At 43.7% G+C, this 26137-nt stretch overlaps 1 long non-coding RNA gene and 1 pseudogene across 2 annotated transcripts in view; one reads left to right on the plus strand and one right to left on the minus strand.

The window, feature by feature from the left end:
• Positions 1–2563: 2563 nt before the first annotated feature.
• On the plus strand, positions 2564–2923 carry LOC308468158 (large ribosomal subunit protein eL43 pseudogene; annotated as a pseudogene). Its single transcript has one exon. The product of its transcript is annotated as a large ribosomal subunit protein eL43 pseudogene (transcript).
• Positions 2924–21656: 18733 nt separating this feature from the next.
• The window catches only part of LOC308468372, a 61853-nt gene continuing 57372 nt past the window's right edge, over positions 21657–26137 (minus strand). Inside the window, exons 2-3 of the long non-coding RNA XR_013981608.1 lie at positions 25764–25841; positions 21657–23291 (exon numbers count right to left, since the gene is read on the minus strand). This is a non-coding gene — a long non-coding RNA (uncharacterized lncRNA). The remainder of the gene's footprint in view (positions 23292–25763; positions 25842–26137) is intronic.

Consider the following 26137-nt stretch of genomic DNA (forward strand, 5'->3'; position numbering starts at 1 on the left):
GCTGAATTGAAAAAGGTCTTCATTAAACATCTAAAGTTAAACAAGATGGGGGCCTGCAGATTTTGAGACAGAGTTGTGATCACAGAATTGAATGCACAGATCAAGGTGGTGTGCATCTGAGCCATGGGGGACCAGAGACCCTCCCCAAGTTCTCACTTTGCACTAAGGAGAAATGCATTAAATTTCCTAATGCATGAAGACAAATGTATAGAGTGAGCAGATCAATTGATGAGGAATGGCGTGCTCTTCTGTAAGATTTGCAGTCCAGTGAATTTTGAAGTGCAGTTCTCCAGCAAAGCCATGTGTGCAAAAATGCATATTATAGGTAAGTGTGCATAAAACTGAAAAAATAACGAAACTGCATGTTATATTAGGGCAAATATGTGATTCGGGTAGAAAATGCAAAAATAAGAGCGCTAGGAGAAATTCACACTAGAACACTGGCAAGTTTTCATGAGGATTTTAAAAAAAAATATCCTGGTGCAGAAATGTGGAAAACTGAACTTTTAAGATTAGAAAAACAAGAAACAGAGAGATACCAAAACTGCCAGGTTGGTCCATCTGTAGGGACTGCCTACTCACTGCAAATAAGTCCCCTTGAATTCATGGAGGGTGGCAGGGCTGAGGTGGGAGGTTGCAAAGCTAGCATGCTGGTGCCCACTCCCCACCCGCTGTGTGTTTGTTTAACTAAGGCTCTAAATGCCTGAATAGAGCCACTGTGAAGATATGTTTTTTAAAAAGAATTCATAACACAGTCTCAAACCAGCAATTTTCGTTGAACTGCTCATTTCATTGCAACACCTGGTTCCATTCACCAAAATGTTTCCCCCCCCAGTTTTGATGAATCCACCCCCACTTTAGACTGGAACTAAATGAGAATGACAGACTTCACTCGGTAAACAATTCTTTTAAAAAAGAGAAATGAAATAAATGGGGCTCAGAAATACCAGCTAAAATATGGAATACGCTACATTTGCCTCCTGCTGGTTTCTGATGTAGCTGAATTTCACTCTGTAATTATCTGGCTGTGGCTGAAATCCAGCACTATTTACCTGGGAGTAAACCTTACTGAATGCAACAGGACTTGACTTCTGAGCAGGCACGATGAGGATTGCACTGCAAACTGAATATATGGAAAAGCAGAGATCAAATGGCAGCCCTGAGAAATAACATTGCTCTTACCCAACCCCAGTTGGCAAAGCAGAGGAAAGACAGGTGTGTGAAAGGCACATTTTCTGTGCATGTGGAAACCTAGGAAGCTGCCATATAAGTCAGCTGGTCCATCCAGCTCAGTAATGTCTATATTGCCTGGCAGCAGCTCTCCAGGGTTTCAGGCAGGGAACATTATCAGCCCTACCTGGAGATGTCTGGGGTTGAACCTGGGACCTCCTGCGTGCAAAACAAGTGCTCTGCCACTGAGCTTTCCCCCTTCCAATGCTTTCATGAGTAGTAATGGGAGCCTAACCCTGAATCCTCTCTTTAAACTACCCATGCATTAGTAATGCCGATTCAGATCAATGTTGACTATACACAGAACTGTCAGATTGGATTGTACATGTGGTACTGTTTTATGGCGTTGTACTGATTTATTGTCTTTCTTCTACTTTATAATTTGATGTTGCATAATAGATTTTTTTTTTAACTGATGGCTGCACGTTTAGTGATAGAGTATTTTTGGAAATCCCAGGCTGATCTACTCCTTGAGGTATGGTTCAACAATATCTGGGGCATGACTATTTTCGAGTGACTAACTGGGCTTAGAAGCGTAGCAAAAGGTGTTAAAAAGAAAGACACCTTTGATGAAACCTGGTCCCCTTTATTTTCCTACATAAAAGAAGTCGATAGCAAATTTCTGCCACCAATTTCACAAACACGTCTGTGGAGAGTCTACATTGACCATTAGTGCCCTAAAATTATGTACCGTAAAATGACGTTAACAGTGTTAATGCTAGGTTTATTATTATTGTGTGTGCATTGAAAAAAGAAAAACATGTAAAAAGGGTATATAAATATTTTTGAATAAATATAATGGTAGCAAATTAAGGACTAAGTCAGATGATACCCAGGAGTTAACTTAGGAATCTGCTGTATACCAAATCAAGACAATTGACCCATTAAGCTGGGCTACAGACATCTGTGGACGCGGGTGGCACTGTGGATTAAACCACAGAGCCTAGGACTTGCTGATTAGAAGGTTGGCGGTTTGAATCCCCGTGACGGGGTGAGCTCCCGTTGCTCGGTCCCTGCTCCTGCCAACCTAGCAATTCAAAAGCACGTCAAAGTGCAAGTAGATAAATAGGTACCACTCCAGTGGGAAAGTAACGGCATTTCCGTGTGCTGCTCTGGTTCGCCAGAAGTGGATTAGTCATGCTGGCCACATGACCCGGAAGCTGTACGCTGGCTCTCTTGGCCAATAAAGCGAGATGAGCACTGCAACCCCAGAGTCGGCCACAACTGGACCTAATGGTCAGGGGTCCCTTTACCTTTACCCCCATCTGAGCCCTGGCTCTACCAGGAAAACTCAAGAGCCACCGAAGTGCTCTCTCCTTGCGGCAGTAACAAGATGGCCATACGAACCAAGAAGATTGAGATTGTGGGTAAATGTGGTACCTTATAGGGAGCTTCCCTGAGAAAAATGGTGAAGAAGATTAAAATTAGCCAGCATGGTAAATATACTTGCTCCTTCTGTGGCAAAACCAAAAGGAAAGCTGTGGGTATCTGGCACTGTGGCTCTTGTATGAAAACAGTAGCTGGTGGTGCCTGGACATACAATACCACTTCAGCGGGGATGGTGAAATCTGCCATCAGAAGACTGAAGGAGTTAAAAGACCAGTAGAAACATATTTTTGTTCCACTGTTACTCTTCCTCCACAGTTCATGTCCTTATTGTCAATTAAAGGTGGATGTGAACATTAAAAAAAAAGAGCCACCAAAGCTACCTCTTCCTCCTGGCTCTTGAGTTTGGATTGTGCTGCAAGAGTCTAAAGTTGCCTGATTGCAGCACTACTGATCCATATCTGCTCTCCCTCTGCCCCCATAAGTGTCAAAGCTATGTAGGTGGCTGCTTTTGAGCAGACAACAGTAAGACGGAAATGGTGTGGAAACCCCTTCCCACAGCTGTCCCTGTGCAGAAACTGGCAGCCTTCCCTGGCTGCTTTTCAGTTTTTTAAAAAATATTAAAAATCAGGGAAGCATTCAAGCGCTTCCCCTGTATCTTAGCTAGGAGTGTCAGGGCCAAACTAGAGTTAAATGTGTGGTTGCATGCAATGTGTATTTAAATTAAAACAGCAGCTGCAAAGTGGATTGGACCATAGCATGTTAAAAGCAAGCTTAACCTTTTCTTCCACCTCCACTTGATCCTGATAAAAGTTTTCTAGAGCAAAAGTTATCTAGAAAAATATTTGGGGCATTTCAGTTTAGAGAAAAGATGAGTGAGAACAGACAGAGGCACACACAATTCAGAATGGTCTGAAGAAACTGAAAAGAGAAAAGAATTCCTCCCTGGAATCATAGAATTGTAGCATTGGAAGGAACCCCGAGGGTCTTCTAGTCCAACCTCCTGCAATGTAGGAATATGAAGGTGACCCATATAGGGATCAATTCTTCATCCTTGGCATTATCTACACTCAAACCAACTGAGCTAACTGTCCCTCTCTCATAATACAAGAACTCAAGGCCATCTGTTGTTGTTGTTGTTGTTTAGCCATTTAGTTGTGTCCGACTCTTTGTGACCCCATTGGACCAGAGCACGCCAGGCACTCCTGTCTTCCACTGCCTCCAGCAGTTTGGTCAAACTCATGCTGGTAGCTTCGAGAACACTATCCAACCATCTCGTCCTCTGTCGTCCCCTTCTCCTTGTGCCCCCATTTTTCAAAACATCAGGGTCTTTTCCAGGGAGTCTTCTCTTCTCATGAGGTGGCCAAAGTACTGGAGCCTCAGCTTAATGATCTGTCCTTCCAGTGAGCACTCAGGGCTGATTTCCTTAAGAATGGAGAGGTTTGATCTTCTTGCAGTCCATGGGACTCTCAAGAGTCTCCTCCAGCACCATAATTCAAAAGCATCATTTCTTCAGTGATCAGCCTTCTTTATGGTCCAGCTCTCACTTCCATACATCACTACTGGGAAAACCATAGCTTTTACTATACGGACCTTTAAATTTTGGCAGATTCAAGAAAGGCAAAAGAAAGTATTTCTTCACACAACACATAAAATATGGAATTTGGTCCCCTAAGAGGTAGTGATGGCTGCCAACTTGGAATCCTTCATGGAGGATGAGGCTATAAGTGGCTGCTAGCCATGATAGCTATGTTCTGCCAGGCAGAGGCAGAATGCCTCTGAATACCAGTTGCTAGGAACATAAATAGGAAGAGTAATGCTGCTCCCAGATTCTGTCTGCAGGTTTCCCATGGGCATCTGGTTAATCACTGTGGGGGGGAAGTGCTGGACTAGATGGGCCAGTGGCATGACCCAGGGGGCTCTCATTATGTTCTTAAAAATTCCTAAGCTAAGTTCATAAATGGACATTGGGACTGTGGCACTGATGGGGAAGAGTTAAGCCTCACTGCCCATGTGTCGTTGTGGTCCCATTCCTGATTGCCTCCCCTTGTAGTTGCACAAGAGTGACCAATCTACTTTAATTACGCAGTTGAATCCCTTTGGTAAAATAGCCACAGACTAAAAGATGCATTAAAATCTGGCCTTCTAGCTAGCAAAAATGGAAATGTATAAGGAAATGGAAGGATGGAGTAGGTCAATAGCATCCAGAAACAGCAACAGCCAATGGAGAAGTGTTTTGTTCTAAAATGAGAAACAAGAGCACATAGCAAATAATGTTTACTATTGAACCAAAGTTTCTGTATCAAACCTTCAAGAATATCCTTATAAAGCAGCATATGTAAAACATGTCTCACATTCTATTGTTCCTCAAGCCCAGCTATTAAAAGGCAACCTGATGGGTTTCAAGTTGAGGATACCTTTAAGGACTAATTTGTTTCTATATCTATATCTGTATCTATATCTGTTCCACATTTTCTCTCTGTGGACAGGGGACATATTTTGCTGGTGCTGTGTTACCAAGGCAACAGCCAGTCAAGCCACTGTACTAAAAACTTGGCTATCTTCTCGCAAAGGACACAAGTGAAGGGAAAAATTTACATCAGCCAAGAAAGTCTTAGCAATGGTCAGTCATATGGTTAAGGGTGCTTCCACAATTCTCCACATCAGAATTTTGACCTGGATTTTGGCATTCCATATTCTGAAGTGGAATTGATATTTTAGTAATTCTTTATTGTTCTATTTTTTCATTTCCAAACTTTGTGCATACACAGTTCTTATGAACTGGGGTGGATGCATGGATCTGCCTGTTTCTAGACTGTGTCACTTTCACATGTTTTTATCCATAATCCCATTCCGTTCCATATATATATATATATATATATATATATATATATATACACACACACACACTCTTGAAGCTGTATTTCAAATGTGCATATTCTCTTAAAGTGTATATTTAAATGCATATTTTTTGCTGTGATAATACCCAATTTGTCTATAATCACTCAGGTCACAAGAAACCATGCTTAAGTTAACTACAGTGGTACCTCGGGTTAAGTACTTAATTCGTTCTGGAGGTCTGTACTTAACCTAAAACTGTTCTTAACCTGAAGCACCACTTTAGCTAATGGGGCCTCCCGCTGCTGCTGCCGCGCCACCGGAGCACGATTTCTGTTCTCATCCTGAAGCAAAGTTCTTAACCTGAAGCACTATTTCTGGGTCTGTAACCTGAAGCGGATGTAACCTGAAGCGGATGTAACCCGAGGTACCACTGTATACACAATGTGATATCAATATTTTCTTTCTTTCTTTCTTTCTTTCTTTCTTAGTGGTACTGATGAGCCAGTGCAGATTTGCAAATCAATAAAACACTACACAAAAATAATTTCATGTTGCACATTCCTCAAAATCTTATTGAGATTATGCAGAATGGTTGAAGAATGTATACAATGCTCTGGAGATATCTACATTAACCAAGGCCTGTTGGAGATTATGTATATTGACGGAGACATATGCACAGTTCCCTCCTCATTGACAGAATATATACGCATTCTCCATGAGGCTTGGTGGATGTGCACAATGCCTGGCTGTTAAGCACATTGAACACTCAATATATAACTCCCCATATATGTATGTGAACACTCAAACATGTGTTCCTTCTCTTCCCCACCCCATCCTGTCCAACATCGTTTAAAATTCTTCAGCCCTAGAAATCCACTGTTTGTATGAACTTGGTCTCGAACTACTATTGCATGAAAAGTAGCTTCTAACATCTGCATTAGATCAACTACATTACGTGATCTTGAGTATGCCCATAGGAGTCTCAGCACACAGGGTGGCCACAGTTAAAAAGAAAAGAAAAGAAAGAGAGAGACATCAAAAGCCTAGAATCATCTTCCAATGAATGGTTATCAAATATTCAAGGCATCCTGCGTGGCATAATTGTTAACTCAAACATCAATTACTCATAGATCCATTCATTACCAGTTCAGCAAACCATGATATATGTAAAGTCTGACTCACAAATTTAAGTGAATCGCCCCCTTAACTTTTCAAAAATTAAAAAGAACTATGAGCTGATTGAGCAATGGGTGTCCTAAACGTGGCCATAGCAGAACCTTGTATTTTGCCTGGAGAAGGTTTTGTGCAAGGCCAGCTCACACATTAACTAATATGAACCCCTTAGGTCATGGATCTTAGCAGGCCCACCGTAGCCACTGGAGGCCACCACCTCAAGTGTGAAAGCCCTTGAGGTGACACTTCTGTGGACACCTCTTTCCCCTGCTTGCCCCCCCCACCTCCACCAGTGGTGGAAAAGCAGCACCAATTTCAGGCAAGATCTCAGTGACTTCTGCCATGATTTAATCCCAAATAATGGGAGATCTATGGAAGTGAGAGCTGGACCATAAAGAAGGCTGATCGCCGAAGAATTGATGCTTTTGAATTATGGTGCTGGAGGATACTCTTGAGAGTCCCATGGACTGCAAGAAGATCAAACCTATCCATTCTTAAGGATATCAGCCCTGAGTGCTCACTGGAAGGACAGATCGTGAAGCTGAGGCTCCAATACTTTGGCCACCTAATGAGAAGAGAAGACTCCCTGGAAAATACCCTGATGTTGGGAAAGATGGAGGGCACAAGGAGAAGGGGGCGGCAGAGGACGAGATGATTGGACAGTGTTTTCGAAGCTACCAGCATGAGTTTGACCAAACTGCGGGAGGCAGTGGAAGACAGGAGTGCCTGGAGTGCTCTGGTCCATGGGGTCACGAGGAGTCGGACACGACAAAATGACTAAACAACAACAAAGGGAGATCTTGTGGATATTGCCACTGCAGGGCAGGCAGTGCTGGTGGTGGCAGTCGCAGAACTAGTGTTGCAGGTGGCAGGAGCAGGTGTGGTGGTGGTGGCAACAGAAGGGCAGGGTTGCATTTCCCATTTTGCCTCAAGTGGCAAAATAGGATGCACTGCTATTGGACCTTGAGAGAGATGGATAAGAGCCCCTTTGACTCACTCGGCACTGCCATTAGCCTCTTTCCACATGCAGAACTGCCAAGTGTCATCTCAATGCCTGCTTACCTGCCTACTTGCTGCTGCTGCTGCCGTTGCTGCTGTAATGGTTGCTCTGGTTATCACTGTCCAACCAGCCACCACATACAACCAGGGCTTTTTTACAGGGGGAACTCACAGGAACTCAGGTCGAGCACCTCTCAGCTGTACGCCATTAATGAAGAAGGTGTTCATGGTGATTTTCAGCACCTCTTTTTCTAGAAAAATAGCACTGCAGCAATATACAGCCCTACATACAATATACAATACCAAGTCCCCAAATAATGGCAGGCAATGAGAGCACATGACCATTGATCTGATGAGACCATTGAGACCATTCATCTGATAAGCTCCTTATTGATGAGTCCTATTAAAATAAAATAAAAATTATTGAGAAGAAAAGAGAAGGGAATAACCAAAAAACCTATGAACACAAAACCAGTTCTTTTTATGCTTGTTCTAAAATCTGAATTGCAGAAACCTGCACTGAAATTTCATTTTCTGAGAGTTTTCCCCTAGAGTCCTTCAGCAAGAACTTAGTGTAAACAAAATTAAATGCTTTGGGACTCTTCACTATGGGAATCCATATATACATAATTATTCAACCTATCAACATGCCCCTATATCCTTAAGTATTTACAAAAAAAAGAAATAGATTTTCCCTTGAGGACAGTCCCTAGAGAATGAGACTTCATTTGACACAGAAAACAGTTTAAGCAAGATTCAAAACATTGGAAGTTCTTCAGCTTTCTTGTCTTCATTTTGGGAACAAAGAGACAGATAGCATAGTGAAGGTTAGTTAGCCCTTAATGCCCTTTATCCAACTTGTCCTATGTACATGCATAAGGACATAAGAGCAGCTCTGCTGGACCAGGCTGAAGTCCCATCTAGTCCAGCATCCTGTCATCACAGAGACCAATCAGATGCCTCTTTTGGGAAGCACCTAAAGGCATACTGTCTCCAACCATGAATGTAGAATGGAGCCATTGACAGCCTTATCTTCCATGAATTTATTTAATCCTCTTTCTAAACCACACATGTTGGTGGCCATTGCTCTTCTGGGAACAAACTGCATCGAGTAAGTACAGTATTTTCTTTCTCTGTGGTGAATCTTCCATTGTTTCCCAGAAGCGACTTTTCCCCATGATGTGAAAACTCAAATACAATGCAGAAAATGAATGGTTATGGAAATATTGGGGGAATTGAATAAACAGCTGTGTGACTGCAGCCTTAGAAAAGTAAAAGAATGGGTTTCTCTAACAATAACAACGAATATAAAAAAGACAGATATAAAATATGTTAAAATATAAATGGATTACAGTCAGAGACCAGTCTTTACAGTAGAAGGAAGGGCTGTGGCTCAGTGGTAGAGCATCTGCTTTGCATGCAGAACATCTCAGGTTCAATTCCCAGCATCTCCAGGTAGGGCTGGGAATGTCCCCAGTCTGAAACTCTGAGGTCATCTAGATGGATCAACAGTTTGCCTTAGTAAGGCAGCTTCCTATGCTCAACTCTATATGCAACAAAGCTTCAAACTGGCACCAGTACTTGTGAATGCAGAATCAATGAGTGCAAATTAATCTGATTATGGGGGTCCTGAAAATAAATTCAGTCCCCCAAGGGCATTTTCTCCTTTTCTCCCCCAGCTGAAGTCCTGGTCTGGAGTAGGCAGTTGGAATGAAGAAAAGGTCCCACTCGATTTAATGGGAGCTTTCTGTTCCAAGCAAATTGCAGGGGTGGACAAGGGTAAATTCAATTTAGATCACAGTGGCCAGCAAAGGGCTAAAGCCCCTCAAACACCACACCAGGTCCCTAATCCAGCTCAGGTTCCTGTGCTGGTTTCTTTCTACAGGAAAATTCGTCACTCAGTTGTAAGTGATGTGATTCACATCAAGTGTAGTTTGGACCTCTGGCAACAAAGAATGGCAACCTGATTGGAGTTCTCCATATGCTCTTAAATTTCTCAGAAACTCATAATTCCCTTAGTTTCATTCAGGCAGACAATACATCATCAACACCTTCCCTCCATGATATTCAACATCAGGTCACAATTTTGTATTTGCAGGGAGCTTTCGTGAGCAAGGGAGTCTTCCCACTTCAGAAGTTACATCTCTAACCCACAGAAAGGGATAGAAGGGAGCAGAGCTTAGTGCACTTTTTCTCACTTTCGTGCCACTTTTACTCATGAGTAGAATGCCTGAAGGTAAAATGAGGACTCCAACATAGGAATCTGCTTTATATGGAACCAGACCACGGCTGCATCAAGTTTGGTAATTTCATTTCTGGCTGGAGGCTCTCCGGGATTTCAGATGGGGTCTTTCCAAGCCCTAACTACAGATGCCTAAAATATGACATGGTGCCTTCTGCATGCGACACAGATGCTCTACTACTGAGCTATAGCCTTTCTAGTTCCACAGGAGTATTCACAGGTCTTGGTGCCCCCTTTGAAGAAAGTGAAACTTTCTAAAGACTGAATGTAAAAGTCAGTAACTTCCCTTGAAACATGAGGTTCCACACAGTGTGTTTTCAGAGCGAAATCTGGACTTTCCTTGAATATTAAGCATCATCAAGTCCAGTAAATAGGCACCTAAGCAAGCATCATTTTGCACTGTTTCAGATTTATGAATTCTGCCACATGGCCCGTTGATGCAGAAGTGAGCATTTCCTTGCTGTTGATTACATTAGCATACATCAAGGCCTGCTGTCCACATGGCAGTACACAAGTACAAATCAGCATGTACTGTGCCATTTTAAATCCATTTTTCCCCTGTGTTGCCTTCATGTCTCATTTTTGCTAGGTTTCTTTTCTTTTCTGCAAAAGTTTTGGTTCCTTTCCTCCCCCCCCCCCCAATCATCCTGTATTTTTTCCTGCAAATTAAAATTACAGACAAATGAAAACAACCAAGTCAGAGGTGGCAAAGAAGAAACCAAGCATCTTTATACAGTCTTCCTTAGCTTTCCAGATGTTTTAGACTTCAACTCCATCATCCCCAGACAGCACAGCCAATGGACAAGCTTGATGGAAGTTATGGAGTGGAGAGGACATCTAAAGGGAACATGTTATTTATACTATCATCAAAAAGATGGCTCTGAGCAAATGGTTTTTAAAAAGTCTTCATTTTAAGTTTAAAGGTAATTTTGCTCATGCTGCCTGAACCATTGGAACCATTGGTGGTCACTTTAACATTACTTGTGTGAGCAATAAGAGGTCCTTATGTCAGATGACAATCTGATAAGAAAGTGGAAGAAATTTAGTTCAGTTTTAGTTCCATATAAAAATTCAAAGTGTGCATAATATGCATATATTAGTGAAAATAACGTACAGAAATGTGTTGTATTGTGGAAAGTGCTTTGCAAAAAATGTGATGGCATACAAAGTATATATTAGGAGAAAACCAGTGATGAATTTTCATGAGGCTCTTTTTAAAAGCAACAACCAACTAATGTGGAAATGTGGAAAGCTGAATTTAAGACTGGGAGTGGTATGTGAAAAACTGAAATTGACAGTCACCCATTCCTAGTTATGCCTGAACCTTTCTAGGGTCCATTAGGTGCACATTGTGATGAGAAGCAGGGCTTTTTTCCAGCCAGAACTTGCCAGAACTCAGTTCCTGCACCTCTCAGATGGGTGCCATTGCCATTATAAGAGAACAAGGGAGGTGTTCATTGTGAGTTCCAGCACCATTTTTTCCTAGAAAAATAGCACTGATGAGAAGTGAAAAGTAGATAGACTGGCTCAGGGAATGAAGGGTGCAGGGTGTGGGAAGAGAGGGCATGATGGGGATGGGGATAGCGCTTTTATGGTGCTGTGGATAACTGTGCTTTGGCCTTGAATGCATAATAGCAACACAGCACATAGCAGAGAACTGGACAGATCAGAGAGAAATTTCCCAGAGGACCTGCATGCCAACTCTAGCCAACTCCTTTCTTAATCACAGTAATTGCTAAAATGAACCACACATAGAAACACCACAACCCTGCAAAACTACACTTCAGGTAGAATGTGATACTGTAAGCAGCATCCATAAACATTAGGAGGTTGTTAGCTCTTCAGGATTATAAGAGCATAGGTAGCTGCTTTACATCAAACCAGACCATTGGGCCATCTAGCTTAGAATTATCCACAATGAGAGGCAATGGCTCTCCAGGGTTTCCAACAGGGGATAAGCTGTAGTTCAGTGATAGAGCATTTGCTCTGCAGGCAGAAGATCCCAAGTTCAATTCCTTTTTATCTCCTGTTTGAAACTCTAAAGAGCTGCTACTAATCAATATAGACAATACTGAGCTAGATCCCCCTGCATAGAAAGCAGATGACATCCATAACAAAACATTGGGTGACATCCAATGTTAATCATCATCAGCACAGACCCACTGAAGGCAGGAGATGCAGTCAACTTAAGAATATTTATTTCAATTGGTCTACACTAAGTATGACTTAGCAGGATATCACCCAACATATTTTAAGAGGCCTGCTACAGATGCAAAAATAGGCCAGAGATACAGGGTTGAACCCAGTGTTTGTTCAACTCATAGCAGACCCACTGAAATTAAAGGGCATCACTACATGCCCATCTGTACCATACATTTATGGTCAAATCACTTTAAAAAGTCATGGCTTCCTCACAAGAATCCTGGGAAATGTAACTTGTTAAGGGTGCTGAGGGTTGTTATGAGAACCTTTGCCCCCCCCCCACCTAGAGCTACAGTTCTCAGAGTTCTCTGGAAAGAGGGATTGGTTGTTAAATCACTGTGGGAATTGTAGCTCTGTGAGCAGAATAGGGATCTCAAAAATCGTCTTAACAAACTGGAGTTCCCAGGATTCTTTGGAGGAAAGCACGGTTATTATTATTATTTAAGTGCTATTAAAACTGCTTTAAATGCATGGTAGAGATGAGACCCAACTATGGTCCATTAATTTCAATGGGTCTACTCTGAGTAGAACATGGTTGGCTATAACCTATTGTAACACCTGAGGCGTAATCATATGCGGTTCAAAACGCAGAGCTTCCCTTAAGTGGCAAATCAAGAATCTGTTAACGTGGCTGGAGTAAATTTTATTTATTAGCATCTGTTCATTTCTTACGCAGATAAGCATGCTGTTAACACTGGATGCTTTGCTACAACCTTAAACTGTATTGGAAGAGCACCTAGGGCCTGGTATGTCTGCCTGTTGTTAAATTTATAAACAAAAGGCACACATGTTAATATGGAAAATGTGTCATTACCAGTGGCATTATCTGAAACAATTTAGTTCACAACTAGTTTAAATATATTAACATTCAGAATCAAAGTTCTCCCCAGAGAAGAATATACCCCCTGCTGTGGTCTCCCTGGGAACTTTCTGCTGTGATTTTATAATTCATCTGCCTCCAGAGTTTTCACAGCTCAAAAGGGCGAGATAGGCACTTTTGAAGAATCCTCCATAAGTCAGCCCCTCCCTTCTTCATCCCATTAGATTTTCCTGGTGCATATATATTTTCCCCTCCAGAAATTTATTATTTTGTATTTGGTTATGTCATGCTAGTAATAAACTGCTCCTGCCTGTTGGAGTAATGCTGCCTCTAATTAAATAATATAACTAAATAACAACATCATTTTATTTATATATATATCCCCTTGTAGAAATGATGAGTGAATTAGCAGGCAATGGCATATGTAATATATACTAGATAAGGATCCATTACAGAATTTAAGTGACTGGAAAATTTCAATTGCTCTGTTTTTCCTTTCTTTCCTAGGTTTCTTTCCTGTTTGTTTTTTTGCTAAATAAAACCTGCAAAAGAACTTTGTAGTATAGTCCCCTATTCTGCTGCCCAGGCATGCTATATTTCTCTGCACCTTTTTATTTTTACAGGATTTGGCCTTTACTGCTGGAAGCACATTATGTAAAGTGTGTGTGTGTGTGTGTGTGTGTGAGAGAGAGAGAGAGAGAGAGAGAGAGAGAGAGAGAGAGAGAGAACACACACACACACACACACACACACACAATATGATGAGCTAACATTTAAAAGAAGCATGCCAAAGGAAATAATAGATTCACTGAGGCAACTAATCAGTTTCATTTCCAGTCTATTAAGAAAGAGAAAGAATTTGAAAAGGGAAACACTAAAACTGGAAAATAAAATAACAATGTATGTTCCAGCATATGGAACCAAGTAATAGCAACCGAAATTACAACATTAGACTTAAATATTTTATGTCGTTGTAATAGACTCATTCAGTAGCTCTACAGTGCTGAAGTTTGCAATATATTCAACACAATCTTCCTGCAATGCAAGCTCCTTTCAGACCACTCCTCCAAACCCCACCTCTTCCATGAGGATTAGCCTCAGTTTTGAACTCAACTACTTATTAATTCATTTGTACACTTTTATTCAGGTTTTTTTCCTGGGGGATGCAGGGGTATGCATACCCCTAAATATTTTGTGAATCTAAGTTTGGCCTCATTGAGGGGCAGTATTTCAATACGAGTAGGAAAATGAGAGTACCCCTAAACATTTTTTTTAGAATAAAGCACTGCTTTTATTCATTAAAGGCACACAACCACAAAGCAGCAACTCACAAGGACTAATATAAAATGCACCCCCGGTGGGGATCATTTTCAGTTCAGGGACCAAAATATCTCGTGGACAGCCCACTAGGGGCAAAATGCTATTAGTGGGTATTAAAAAGGGGGAAATGGGGAGGGTCAGAGATTTGGCTCTAATCTATGTATAGTAAGCTACAATTCAGTCACACAAGAGTCAGAGGTTTCTACATAAAGGTAAAGGGACCCCTGACCATTAGGTCCAGTCGTGACCGACTCTGGGGTTGTGGCGCTCATCTCACTTTATTGGCCGAGGGAGCCGACGTTTATCCACAGACAGCTTCCAGGTCATGTGACCAGCATGACTAAGCTGCTTCTAGCGAACCAGAGCAGTGCACGGAAATATCGTTTACCTTCCCGCCGGAGCGGTACCTATTTATCTACTTGCACTTTGACGTGCTTTTGAACTGCTAGGTTGGCAGGAGCAGGGACCAAGCAACGGGAGCTCACCCCGTCACGGGGATTTGAACCGTCGACCTTCTGATCGGCAAGTCCTAGGCTCAGTGGTTTAACCCACAGCGCCACCTGCTTCCCTACATACCGACCCATATATTTGTCTTCTATTTAGGCAAGTAAGAGGCAATATCAATGTTTAAGCACACATTTTAGCAAAGTCTGAGATCTGAGCTGGCAATGACTGTCAAATAATAAAACCTTGGAGTCATAGCTAGTGTCTAGATGATGATGTTGACCCAGTGTGTGGCAGCTGTGGGGAAAAAGGCAAATACCATGTTAAGGATAATTAGGAAAAGGGTTCACCATAAAGCTGTGAATATCTCATTTCATTATATAAATCTATGGTGCAAGCACACCTGAAATACCATGTATATTTCTGGTCACCTCACCTTAAGGAGGAGTTGTTGGACTAAAAGGAATTTAAAAATGGGTAACCAGAATAATCAAGGGGCTGGAGAAAATCATCTACTAGGGGCTTTCTTCTTCTTTTTTAGTTTAGGAAAAGCTGTGAATTAAGGGGGCATGATAGATGTGTATAAAATTATGTGTGGTCAGGACCAGCCAATGAAGCTGAATTTTGGAAGACTCAAGACAAAAAATTATTCACGCAGCACATAATCCAAGGAAATTCCTTCTGTAATATGTAGCGGATGGTCACCAAGCTGGATGGATTTAAAAGGGGGATTAGGCAAATTCATGGAGGATGAGGCTAATGTACAACCTCCAGTATCAGAGCCAGTATGCTGTGGAATACTAGTTGCTTGGAATCAAGTGGGAGCAGTTCTGTTTTACTCAGGTTCTCCTTGTCAAATTCCAGAGGCATCTACTTGGCCACTGAGAGAACAAGATACTTGACAAGATGTGTGTCAGGGAACTGCCATCAGTGCCGGAGGGAGAGAGCAAAATCCAGAGGGATTCCAGAGAGCGTCCAGGGATTGGGATAGGCAGCCCATCTTCTGGGGAAGAGAATCAGCGTAGCACCAGTGGAGAAGGGGGGCAGATGGGGGAAGCGGCGAGGCGGTCCCATGACTCCTTGCCGGGGACCAGCGGGGAGAGTAGAGGTCCTCCGCTGCCTATGTACTCCTTGCGCAGAAGGCTTCCGCGCAGAGAGAGTAGGCGGAGACTAGGCGTCAAAGAGCTTCTTTGCTGGAAGAAGTTTAAGAAATGCCCACTGACGGATTCTGCCAGCGATTGAGACAGCCACGGGTGAGTGGCTGTGCGGACAGAAAAGGTTCACTCAGGCAATCCAGCCAGGTGTTTGCACCGGCTTACACACGAGCAACCCCTAGAACCATTACAGCAATCCATCAGTCCCTGACGTTGCTTGTGCGCAGCACCAGAGAGGCAGCACGATGAGCCAAACAGAGCCGGCCAGAGGGACAGAGCAAGAAGCCATGGTGCGAGGTCTGGTCTAGAGGAACCGAGACCTGGAGGCGCATGTCGCTACCCTGTCTGTGCAGCTGGAGGAGAGACGGGCTCAGGATGCACAGGTTAGAGCCACCCTGATTGGGAGGAAGGTCCCTGGGCTGGTACACAAGTTTGGTGGAACGCCCCAAGACTACAATGCCTTCCGGACTGAAATCCAGTACGCTTTGGAGTTGCAGAAAAACGACTTTGCGGATGACAGGGAAAGGGTGGCTTACATTATTGGACATCTGCAGGATGGGGCGCGCGAATGGATCAGGCCCTTGATGGCATCGGGGAATGACGCTTTGAAAGATCTTAAGAAATTCTACCTCTCGATGGACGCGATGTTCTCCAGTGAGATTGAGCAAAGCGTGACACGGAGGGAGCTGATGGGGTGCAAGCAGGGGAGCCTGACTGTCAGAAACTACTGGTCGCGTTTTGCGATGTTAGTCCACAAGCTTGGGTGGAATCTGGACTCTGAACCAGTACAAATGTTGTTTGAAGCGGGTCTGGCCCCTGGAGTGAAAGACGAGTTGTCCCGAGCGCCCCGCCCGTGGTCGATGGATGAACTCACAAAGGCTGTGCTTGCGATTGATGTACGCCAGGAAGCGCGGGCTCAGGAAAAATGGGAGATAAGGGCGGAACGTTTCCATGACAACCGCATTCCGGAGATGCCGAGGGAGCCTTCCCAGACGGTGGAGCCGATGGAAATTGATGGAGCGCGCGCGCGCAAAGTTTCAAACGCTGGGGAAAGTCGGAAAAAGGAGTGGAAAACTACCAAGAACTGTTTCCTCTGTCAGAGGCCAGGACATTTTGCAAAGGTCTGCCCCCAACAAAAAGCCTGGCAAGGCATGATGGGGGCTGCAGGCCACGACGATAAGGGGGAGGAAGAGCAGGTGCAGGGAAACGACAACGCCTGGCTGCCAACCAGCAGGGGCAGCAGCCAGGCCAGCAACCAATAGAAGTGCCCCAGCCTGACCCCTCCAAGGCAGCTATAGCCATAGAGGTGGTGCTAGAACTCCCAAATGGGCACCCAGTCAAAGTGGAGGGGCTGCTAGATTCTGGCAGCTCGTGTAATTTCTTCAGCAGAGACTTCGCTCTGGAGCACCAGCTCCACCTGTTACCACTAGATTTTCCCTTGCAGGTGAACACCATCGATGGCAGGGAACTACTGGGAGGGGAAGTGTAAAGAGTATGGATTGCTCGTGCGTAAGTTGCCGCCTCTCCTGGCTTTGTTGCCTTGTTAAACCTTTCAGTCTGGACAGCCCTTCACTTCGTGGTTGCCTCAGTCGCTAGCAGAATCCGTCAGTGGGCGTTTCTTAAACCTTTTCCAACATAAAAGTTGTTTGACACCCAGTCTCTCCTACTCTCTCTGCGCGGAAGTCTTCTGCACAGGGAGGGCGTGGGTAGCGGAGGACCCGTGCTCTCCCCGCTGGTGTCCGGTGAAGAGTCTGGGAGCCCTCTCGCCGATTCCCCCATCTGCCCCTCTTTATTCCTGGTGTTGCGCTGAATTGCTTCCCCATCTGCTGAGCTGCCTCTCTCCCTGCTGGGCCCTTCTCCAGCATCATTTGAGAGCCTTCCCTCCGCCTCTAGCTCCGATGTCAGTTCCCTGACAGGAAGTGACACAACAGACACAGCCAATGCGAATGAGTGTCTCCAGACACACAGAGACCATTGCCTTTCACGTGGCCACGCTGGCAGGACCCCCGATAATACTGGGTATGAGCTGGCTGGCAATACATGACCCTGTGGTGTCATGGCATCAGCGGTCGGTCACCTTTGGGTCAGCTTACTGCTTAGAACACTGTCTGGGAGGGAAGGAACCAAGAAGCACTGTGGCCAGGGTGGCCCTGGAGCAAAAGAGGGAGGTGCCAACACAATATGCTGATTTGAAGGAGGTCTTCAGCGAGAGGGAGGCAGACAGACTGCCCCCCACAGGCCATTTGACTGCCAAATCAACCTGCTTCCAGGGGCTCAGTTACCGGTGGGTAAGCTGTATGCCATGTCCGATCGGGAGATGCAGGAGTTGCGGCAGTTTATCGACAAGAACCTGAAGAGAGGTTTCATAAGGGAATCAAAGGCGGTGGGGGGCAGTCCAGTGTTCTTTGTGGACAAAAAAGAGACTAATTAGCCCAGATTGGTCGTGGATTACAGGGCCCTAAACCTGGTGTCAGAACCCGTGACTTTCCCAATGCCCAGGATTGACGATATTTTGACACGTGTGAAGCAGGGGAAGATTTTTTACCAAGCTGGACCTCAGGGGAGCATACAATCTGATTAGGATAAGGGAGGGGGACGAATGGAAAACGACCATGTTCACCCCCCTGGGGGCTTTTGAGTACTTAGTTATGCCATTTGGATTACAATCGGGGTCCGCCTGCTTTCAAGCCTTCATGCACCATGTGTTGGGGCCCCTGCTGTACAAGAATTGCGTAGCCTTTCTGGATGACGTCTTAATCTATTCGGACAATGAAAAGCAACACGTCAGAGACGTCACGGAGGTGCTACAGAGATTGAAGAAGCATCAGTTGTGGGTCAAGCTGGAAAAATGCCAATTCCATGCCAGGGAGGTCGGGTTCCTGGGGTACAGGTTGTCAGACAAAGGACTAGCCATTTATCCGGGCAAGGTGAAGGCAGTGCTGGAATGGAAAGCCCCCCAAAACAGAAAGGATGTGCAGAGGTTCCTAGGCTTCAGCAACTTCTACAGGAAGTTCATAAAGTTCATAAACTTGGAATACTGGCGGACCGCGCGAGTGCTCAACCAGAGATAGATCAGATGGTCTCAGGAGTTCGCCAAGTTTTGCTTCGAGATCCGATACGTGCCGGGAGAGGAAAACGTAAGGGCAGATGCTCTCTCTCGGAAACCGGAGTACATGGAAGGAGAGGGGCCACCAGAGACCAGGCTCTTGTTCCCCGAGGACCGGTGGGTGTGGGGGGGAGCGTTGGTTGGGAAACGAGAACTGGCAGGGCTCATCAGAGACGATGAGTTTGCTCAGACAAAAATCAGGGAACTCAGAGACGGAAAGGAAGTCAATGGAGGGTTTGAGGAAAAGGAAGGACTACTGTACTATAAGGGGGCGCTGTATGTACCAGGGGAGACTTTGAGGGGGAAGGTACTTAGACAACTCCATGACAACTCCATGACATACTTCTGAATAGGCATCTATAGTATTTCATTGCTAGCCTTGTAACTTCCTACTTACAAGCGTTTTCCAAATATATCAAAAGAATGATATAGAGCAATTAAAATCAAGCCAAGCATCGATCATTTGTACAATTGTACAACTTGCACAATTGTAAGAGGGTCTGGCTTTTCAGTAGATTCTGCTCTTAAACAAATGATTGAACTGCACTTAAATGACTGCAACAGAAATAAATGATTGCTGAAATCTTATTATCAAAACAACCAAAGTTTCTGTTACCATTCCTCTATAGGCGGAACCTTGCCTGTCTTCCTGTATTTAGTTACTAACATGCCAGTTGCTATAAGAAGTTTTAAACATTTGCTATAAACATTTTCTTATTTCACTGACTTTCTTTTGTTACTCAGTAAGATTATTCTAGTTTTTATTTTATTAGTAGTAATTATTGAGGTCACCATCCCCATTCTTCTTCTTCTTCTTCTTCTTCTTCTTCTTCTTCTTCTATTTTTACAGACTTATGTTCGCCACCTAGGGAGGGCAATGGTGGTCTTATCTGAGGGTAAATGGTCCTTTCCAGCCGCTGCAGAAACCTTTGGAGAATTCTGGGAACAAACGGGCTATGTGTTGTGGTGGAATAGAAAAGGCACTAATCCAAAGGATACATAGCCTTCCCAGTTCCCCAGAACTGGGGAGGTAAATGTGCCAGTCCTGGTGCTGGCATAGTTTATTTCTCTTCCATTGTTTCAAATGAGAGAGAAATCAGTAATTCTTGTTTTTAAAAGAAGAACAGAGGAATGCCTGGTGTTGCTGCATCGTAACTTCTGTCCTTCAGCATGAACCCAGCACGGTATGAGATTAGGCCATTGGACCACACCTGGAACTTCCTACCACCACTCAGGTTTAGGATTGACAGCAAAAAACAATGAATTAAAAAGTCATCCTCCCCAGGGGGGAAGCCAGACAAAAGAAAGACTGACCATAGTCTTATGATACCTCACACCCACCAGTCCACCAAATATGAAAAAAAAGGTCTCCAAATGCCCAAAGATCACAAAAATCTTTATGGGTCACCAAACCCCGCACCTTAAAAAAAGAAAAAGAAAAGACCAACGACAACTTTGGGTTGCATACGCCAGCACAGCTATAAAGCAAAGCCACACAGAATATAAAGATGTGAGCTGGGTGAGAGGAGACATTGCAAATAAAATAAGGACTGAAGAAGTAAACCACCAAAAAAAAAGAGTTGCTTTGCAAAGCATGCAGCACAGTGATGATCCAAATCATGTGTTCTCATAGAAATGAGCCATTTATAAAACGATGGAAATGGGAAGTAATTTAAAACTAAATTGGTCCCCAAAAGGGAGTGATGCGGGGAAATTAAAAGATAATCAGATCTCTGGTAAGAAAACAAACACATATACTGTATATACAGTTTTCCTGCTGAGGAGCACGCAAAGGCAAGATTGACAACGTGAAGGCAAGGTAAGGAAACAAATTGACCCACTAAGTCTCTTGGGAGAATGGAAACAATATTTAATGAATGCCATCAGTATCAATATTGGCAGCTCTTTTTAATGCAGTCTACCCCACCCCATAAAAAGCCAGTGGAAAAATAGTGATTTTCACACCTCTGAATCTATTGTGTTGCAACAAAACAACCTGAGCCCCTCCAATGGTTAACTAGGACTGTTTTATTGTTATAAAGTACCTGGAAAATCTACAGTGAGGTTTACAATACGTATCTGCTCAGAAACAAATCCCATTGAGTTCAAAACAGTGGAAGTGGGAAGAATAAGAATAAGAATAAGAATAAGAATAAGAATAAGAATAAGAATAATAGGCCCACATTCCCTTAAGGGTAATATGTAAGGGGCTAGCGGCCACTGCTAGTAAGCATTGTCAGAGACAGAAGTGGGTTTATAGGGTTTCAGGATTGCATAGCACATGCTTTCTTTCTTTCTTTCTTTCTTTCTTTCTTTCTTTCTTTCTTTCTTTCTTTCTTTCTTCCCATGTCTTTTTCTCTGCTCTCTCTTTTGGTGCTGCTTCCTCCGCACAGCCACCACCCCTCCATTAACATAGGTTTGAACTCAACACTTGCAGAAAGTTTCCTCCCCACCCCTGCATCACTTTGTTTTCTTTGGCTCTGCCCATTTCTCCTCTTTGCACATGTACAAGAGCGTGCGTGCACGCACACACACAGACTTTCATAACTTGTTTTCTGGATGTACCATTTAGCATTTAAGCCTCTTTCTCTCTGTCAGGTCCTGTTCCAAAACATCACAGCGACTTTTACTTGAAAGTAATGAAGAGATATTTATTCTGGCTTATAGAAGGACTGGCTCAGCAGCAACTACAAGGTCCAGAAGTCAAGATTCCAAGGGAGATGACCATGGCAAGAGGTTCCTAACCAAACAGAAGCTACAAAGATGGCCTGACAAATTACACGCCCCTCTCACCAAGCTTGGTTGTGAGTTCTGGCACACTTGTTCCCTGCCTTGCAGGCCTTTCCCACCTAGCATGGGAGGTCCAGGCGCTGACTGACTGCAGCTACAAAAGCTGAGGCTGCTGAACAGTATCTTGCATGGGGTGGTTTTTTTTTGGGGGGGGGAGTTGTTGTTATTGATAGTATTTTTTGTATATTTATTGTTAGATCTTATGATTTATGTGGAATTTGGTTTTGTACTTTCTGAAGTGGTTTATTTATTGTTTATGACTACTTTTCTTATGTTTGTAAGTATTAGGGAGGGATGCTGTAAGCCGCCTTGAGCATGGTTTTAACTATGGAAAGGCGACATATAAATAAAATGATGAATAAATGAATGAAGATGTGATGGGGTGAGCCTGCTGTGCATGCCCAAGCAGGCTCCATCTTAGTGGGTACATCTGATCCCACCTACAAAGGCAGTGTTTGGTTCTGTGACAAAACTGTGTCCTGCTCCTCTACTTCCAGCTCCGACACCTTCTTCTCCTGTTCAGCAACTCCCTTTGGCTGGTTGAAGTTCTTCTCACCTCCCTGTTGGGACTCGAGAGCTGGTAAGTTTACTTCCTCCTCCCTGGCATCTAGAGACATCAGTAAACAACCTCTCCTCCACCTTTCGGTACTCATATTCAAGCCTTACTTCTGTTCCTGCTCCTGCTCATTCTTCCTCCGTTCCTTGGGTCAGGGTATGCCAAGTCATGCTAGATCTTGATGGAGGGGTCCACGACACTATCTTTCAACCTTTTCTCTTTATCATGGTGGGTATTTACTATGATAATAGCTAGTGCCTGGGCCACACTGATTCAGCCCATGATGGTGGTGACAATTATCCCTCCATTTGGACTCAAAGACTCTACCAGCTATTTATTTATTTAGTAAAGGCCAGAATAATGTCACATCTAGTTTGGCCCTTAGACAGGTTCAATATAGCCACAAAACACTTATACTGTATAAGCTTGTCTTTTGCATCCGACTTGTTTCTGGACACAGATACAAGAGAGAGAGAAACCATGAGCGCACATATTTCATTTTTCCAAGGGTTCTCGATAAAAGTCAGATTTAGTAGAATTAATCTCAGCCTTCAAAAGAACAAAGAGTTGAAAGAGGAAGTCAGTTTTCCTTGTTCCTCTTTCATCTCTTAAGTTCTTTCAAAGGAAGAAAAAGGTACCGGTAACTTCCCACACCACCTCATTATCAAGGAGGCAGAAGGGGGCACTCAAGGACTGATGACCCCTGGGCTAAGACTTTTGCTGTACCAGGAGGCCTTTTTAATGATTTTATTAGTGTATTCCTGTTGCTTGCATGCACAGTATGTTGCTCCTGGATCAGTTCTCATGGATGTACAAATCACTTGAGAGTTGTTTAAGATACAACTACTGCTCCATAGTAATATTTGGCCGCTAGGATAGATGACAGTAGGCACCTGGAATCCATCAATCCGCCCCCTTTTTTTTTACCTTCGTGAACTATCTCTTCCCTCCTCCTCCTCTCCCTTCCTTCCTTCTGTCCCCTCATCTTATTTGGAGCTCATCCTCCACTTTGTCCCAGAAACGAGTTTACAAAAGACTCATTCTGAATGATGCTGGTTTGCCAGGCATGGAAACACCTTTAAGCGCTGCTGGTATGAAAGAGAGAGGCACAGAATAATGATGGATCCATTTAGCACTTTGTTCATAACAGTATATTGTTCCTGAATTTATATACCCTAAAATGTTAGCTTTAGAAAGCTGTCTCTGTTATTAAAAAGAAATAAAAGAGCCCCTTGTTTCAAACCAGGCTTTGTCTTTCTCTCTTTCATCTCACCCATTTAAATTGGCTAGGTTGCTTGACCTGGGGATGGGAGGGGTCACCTGTCTCCTGAGAAATCTCTATGTGGGACAAGAAGCTACAGTTAGAACTGGATATGGAACAACTGATTGGTTCAAAATTGGGAAAGGAGTACGGCAAGGCTGTATATTGTCTCCCTGCTTATTTAACTTATATGCAGAATTCATCATGCGAAAGGCTGGGCTGGATGAATCCCAAGCCGGAATTAAGATCGCCGGAAGAAATATCAACAACCTCAGATATGCAGATGACACAACCTTAATGGCAGAAAGTGAGGAGGAATTAAAGAACCTTTTAATGAGGGTGAAAGAGGAGAGCGCAAAATATGGTCTGAAGCTCAACATCAAAAAAACGAAGATCATGGCCACTGGTCCCATCACCTCCTGGCAAATAGAAGGGGAAGAAATGGAGGCAGTGAGAGATTTTACTTTCTTGGGCTCCATGATCACTGCAGATGGTGACAGCAGTCACGAAATTAAAAGACGCCTGCTTCTTGGGAGAAAGGCGATGGCAAACCTAGACAACATCTTAAAAAGCAGAGACATCACCTTGCCAACAAAGGTCCGCATAGTTAAAGCCATGGTTTTCCCAGTAGTGATGTATGGAAGTGAGAGCTGGACCATAAAGAAGGCTGATCGCCGAAGAATTGATGCTTTTGAACTGTGGTGCTGGAGGAGACTCTTGAGAGTCCCATGGACTGCAAGAAGATCAAATGTTTCCATGCTTAAGGAAATCAGCCCTGAGTGCTCACTGGAAGGACAGATCGTGAAGCTGAGGCTCCAATACTTTGGCCACCTCATGAGAAGAGAAGACTCTCTGGAAAAGACCCTGATGTTGGGAAAGATTGAGGGCACAAGAAGAAGGGGACGACAGAGGACAAGATGGTTAGACAGCATTCTCGAAGCTACAAACGTGAGTCTGACCAAACTGCGGGAGGCAGTGGAAGACAGAAGTGCCTGGTGTGCTCTGGTCCATGGGGTCACGAAGAGTCGTACACGACTAAACGACTAAACAACAACAGCAATTTGGAACGGTAGTTCTAATGCTAGAATTCTCTCACATGTTCTTTGTTGGATAGTAAGGGGAAATTACTCATCTTTATATCCCTCAAGGCTTCTCTGTTAAGCAAAAACGTACAGCACAAAATATGAAAGAATATGTATTTATTTTTAAATAAATAAATAAATTTGAATGTTAACTCATCCACCCTGGGAAGAGAGCTGTTGGGAAATGACAACCCTAGCAACTCAGGCAAGTGAGTCAATGACCCTCACCTCACAACTAAGTCACTGCTGTTTACCAGGAAGGAGAGGGACTGGTAGTGGGGAGGTTGCAAACACACAAGTTGAGTTCTCCTCCCAGTGCTTTTACAAAACACACCACCTCCCCCTCTACTTCCCAGTGAGTTGCAGTGACTCAGCTGGCAGGGGGTCAGAACATCATGGCCCCACCATGCCATCTACTACTCTTCAGAATGAGTAACATATTGTTATGAGTCTGGGGTGTGGTGGGGTGTGGACTATATGCAGAGACCCTCCTAACCCCTGTATCCGGGCAAGTGTTAAAATATAAGCCAAGCTAGCTTCCTTTTGTGGTGATTGCCTGGGTGATGGGCCATTAAGGGGAACAAAGGAAAGGAGCTCTATGTAAGACAGCTTGCAGTTATTTAAAAGGACAAAGGCAGAGTTGAGGTCAGAGAGTTTGGAGTGATGTGAGCTAGAAGCAAAGCAGCAAACTGGGAACTGAGAGAGAGGGAGAGCAATGTTTGATTTCTTTTTGCAGCTATGGGAGAAACAAGACCCTTTTGGGGGGTAACTGTGAACCCCTCCATCATAGGCTCAGGTTATATATACGTGTGTGTAAATAAACCATATATTGTAAAAACACCACAATCTTTGTGGTGCCTTATTACAAAAGGAAATACAAACCCTGGGTAAGCACCTGGAATGCCTTGAATCTTGGGCTGGAGGGCAACAATATTAATAAGGCAAAAACAGGGTCATTGATTTATTAGGGACAGGGACCAGGGAAGGGGGGGGGGTGTTCCTTGTAAGTAAAGGCAGTCTGAGTGTATATTCCCGTGGTTGCTATGGGAAGCACGCTAGCTTTACATGGTCTGGATTTATAGTGAAAACAGTATAATATAAAACAGTACCAAATAACATTTTTTTAGAACTCTGAAGATGAGCTTCTCTGTAAAATGAGTGACATAAACAAAATATGTCATGGTGTGGGAAGAGATAAAGCTTTTATTAGCACTTACTTGGGATGAACTGCAAAACATGACAGGCTAGGGACCCAACTCTCAATTTCCGCACAGCTGGTGTCATCCTTTATGTTGCTGCAAAAGGAAGGAAGATGATTTTTTTTTTTTTTTAAGATGCCACTACCAGGCCAAGGCAGTCATGAGTCCCTTTCCTGCTACATAATTCCACCAGAGGACCACACCAGTGCTTGTATGAAATGAAGCATATGTCTGGAATGAACACACACAGGGCATAGTAATTGGGGTTAACTAAAGGCCACAGTGTGATTTATTTACAAGAAGGGTTGGGAACCTGTGGACCTTCAGGAATTGCTGGACAACATAGAAGTACAGGAAGCTGAAGACCATTGGTCCATCTACCTCAGTACTGT

The sequence above is a fragment of the Podarcis pityusensis genome, assembly GCF_964106645.2.
Source record: "Podarcis pityusensis genome assembly, chromosome: Z".
NCBI classification, from domain to species: domain Eukaryota; kingdom Metazoa; phylum Chordata; class Lepidosauria; order Squamata; family Lacertidae; genus Podarcis; species Podarcis pityusensis.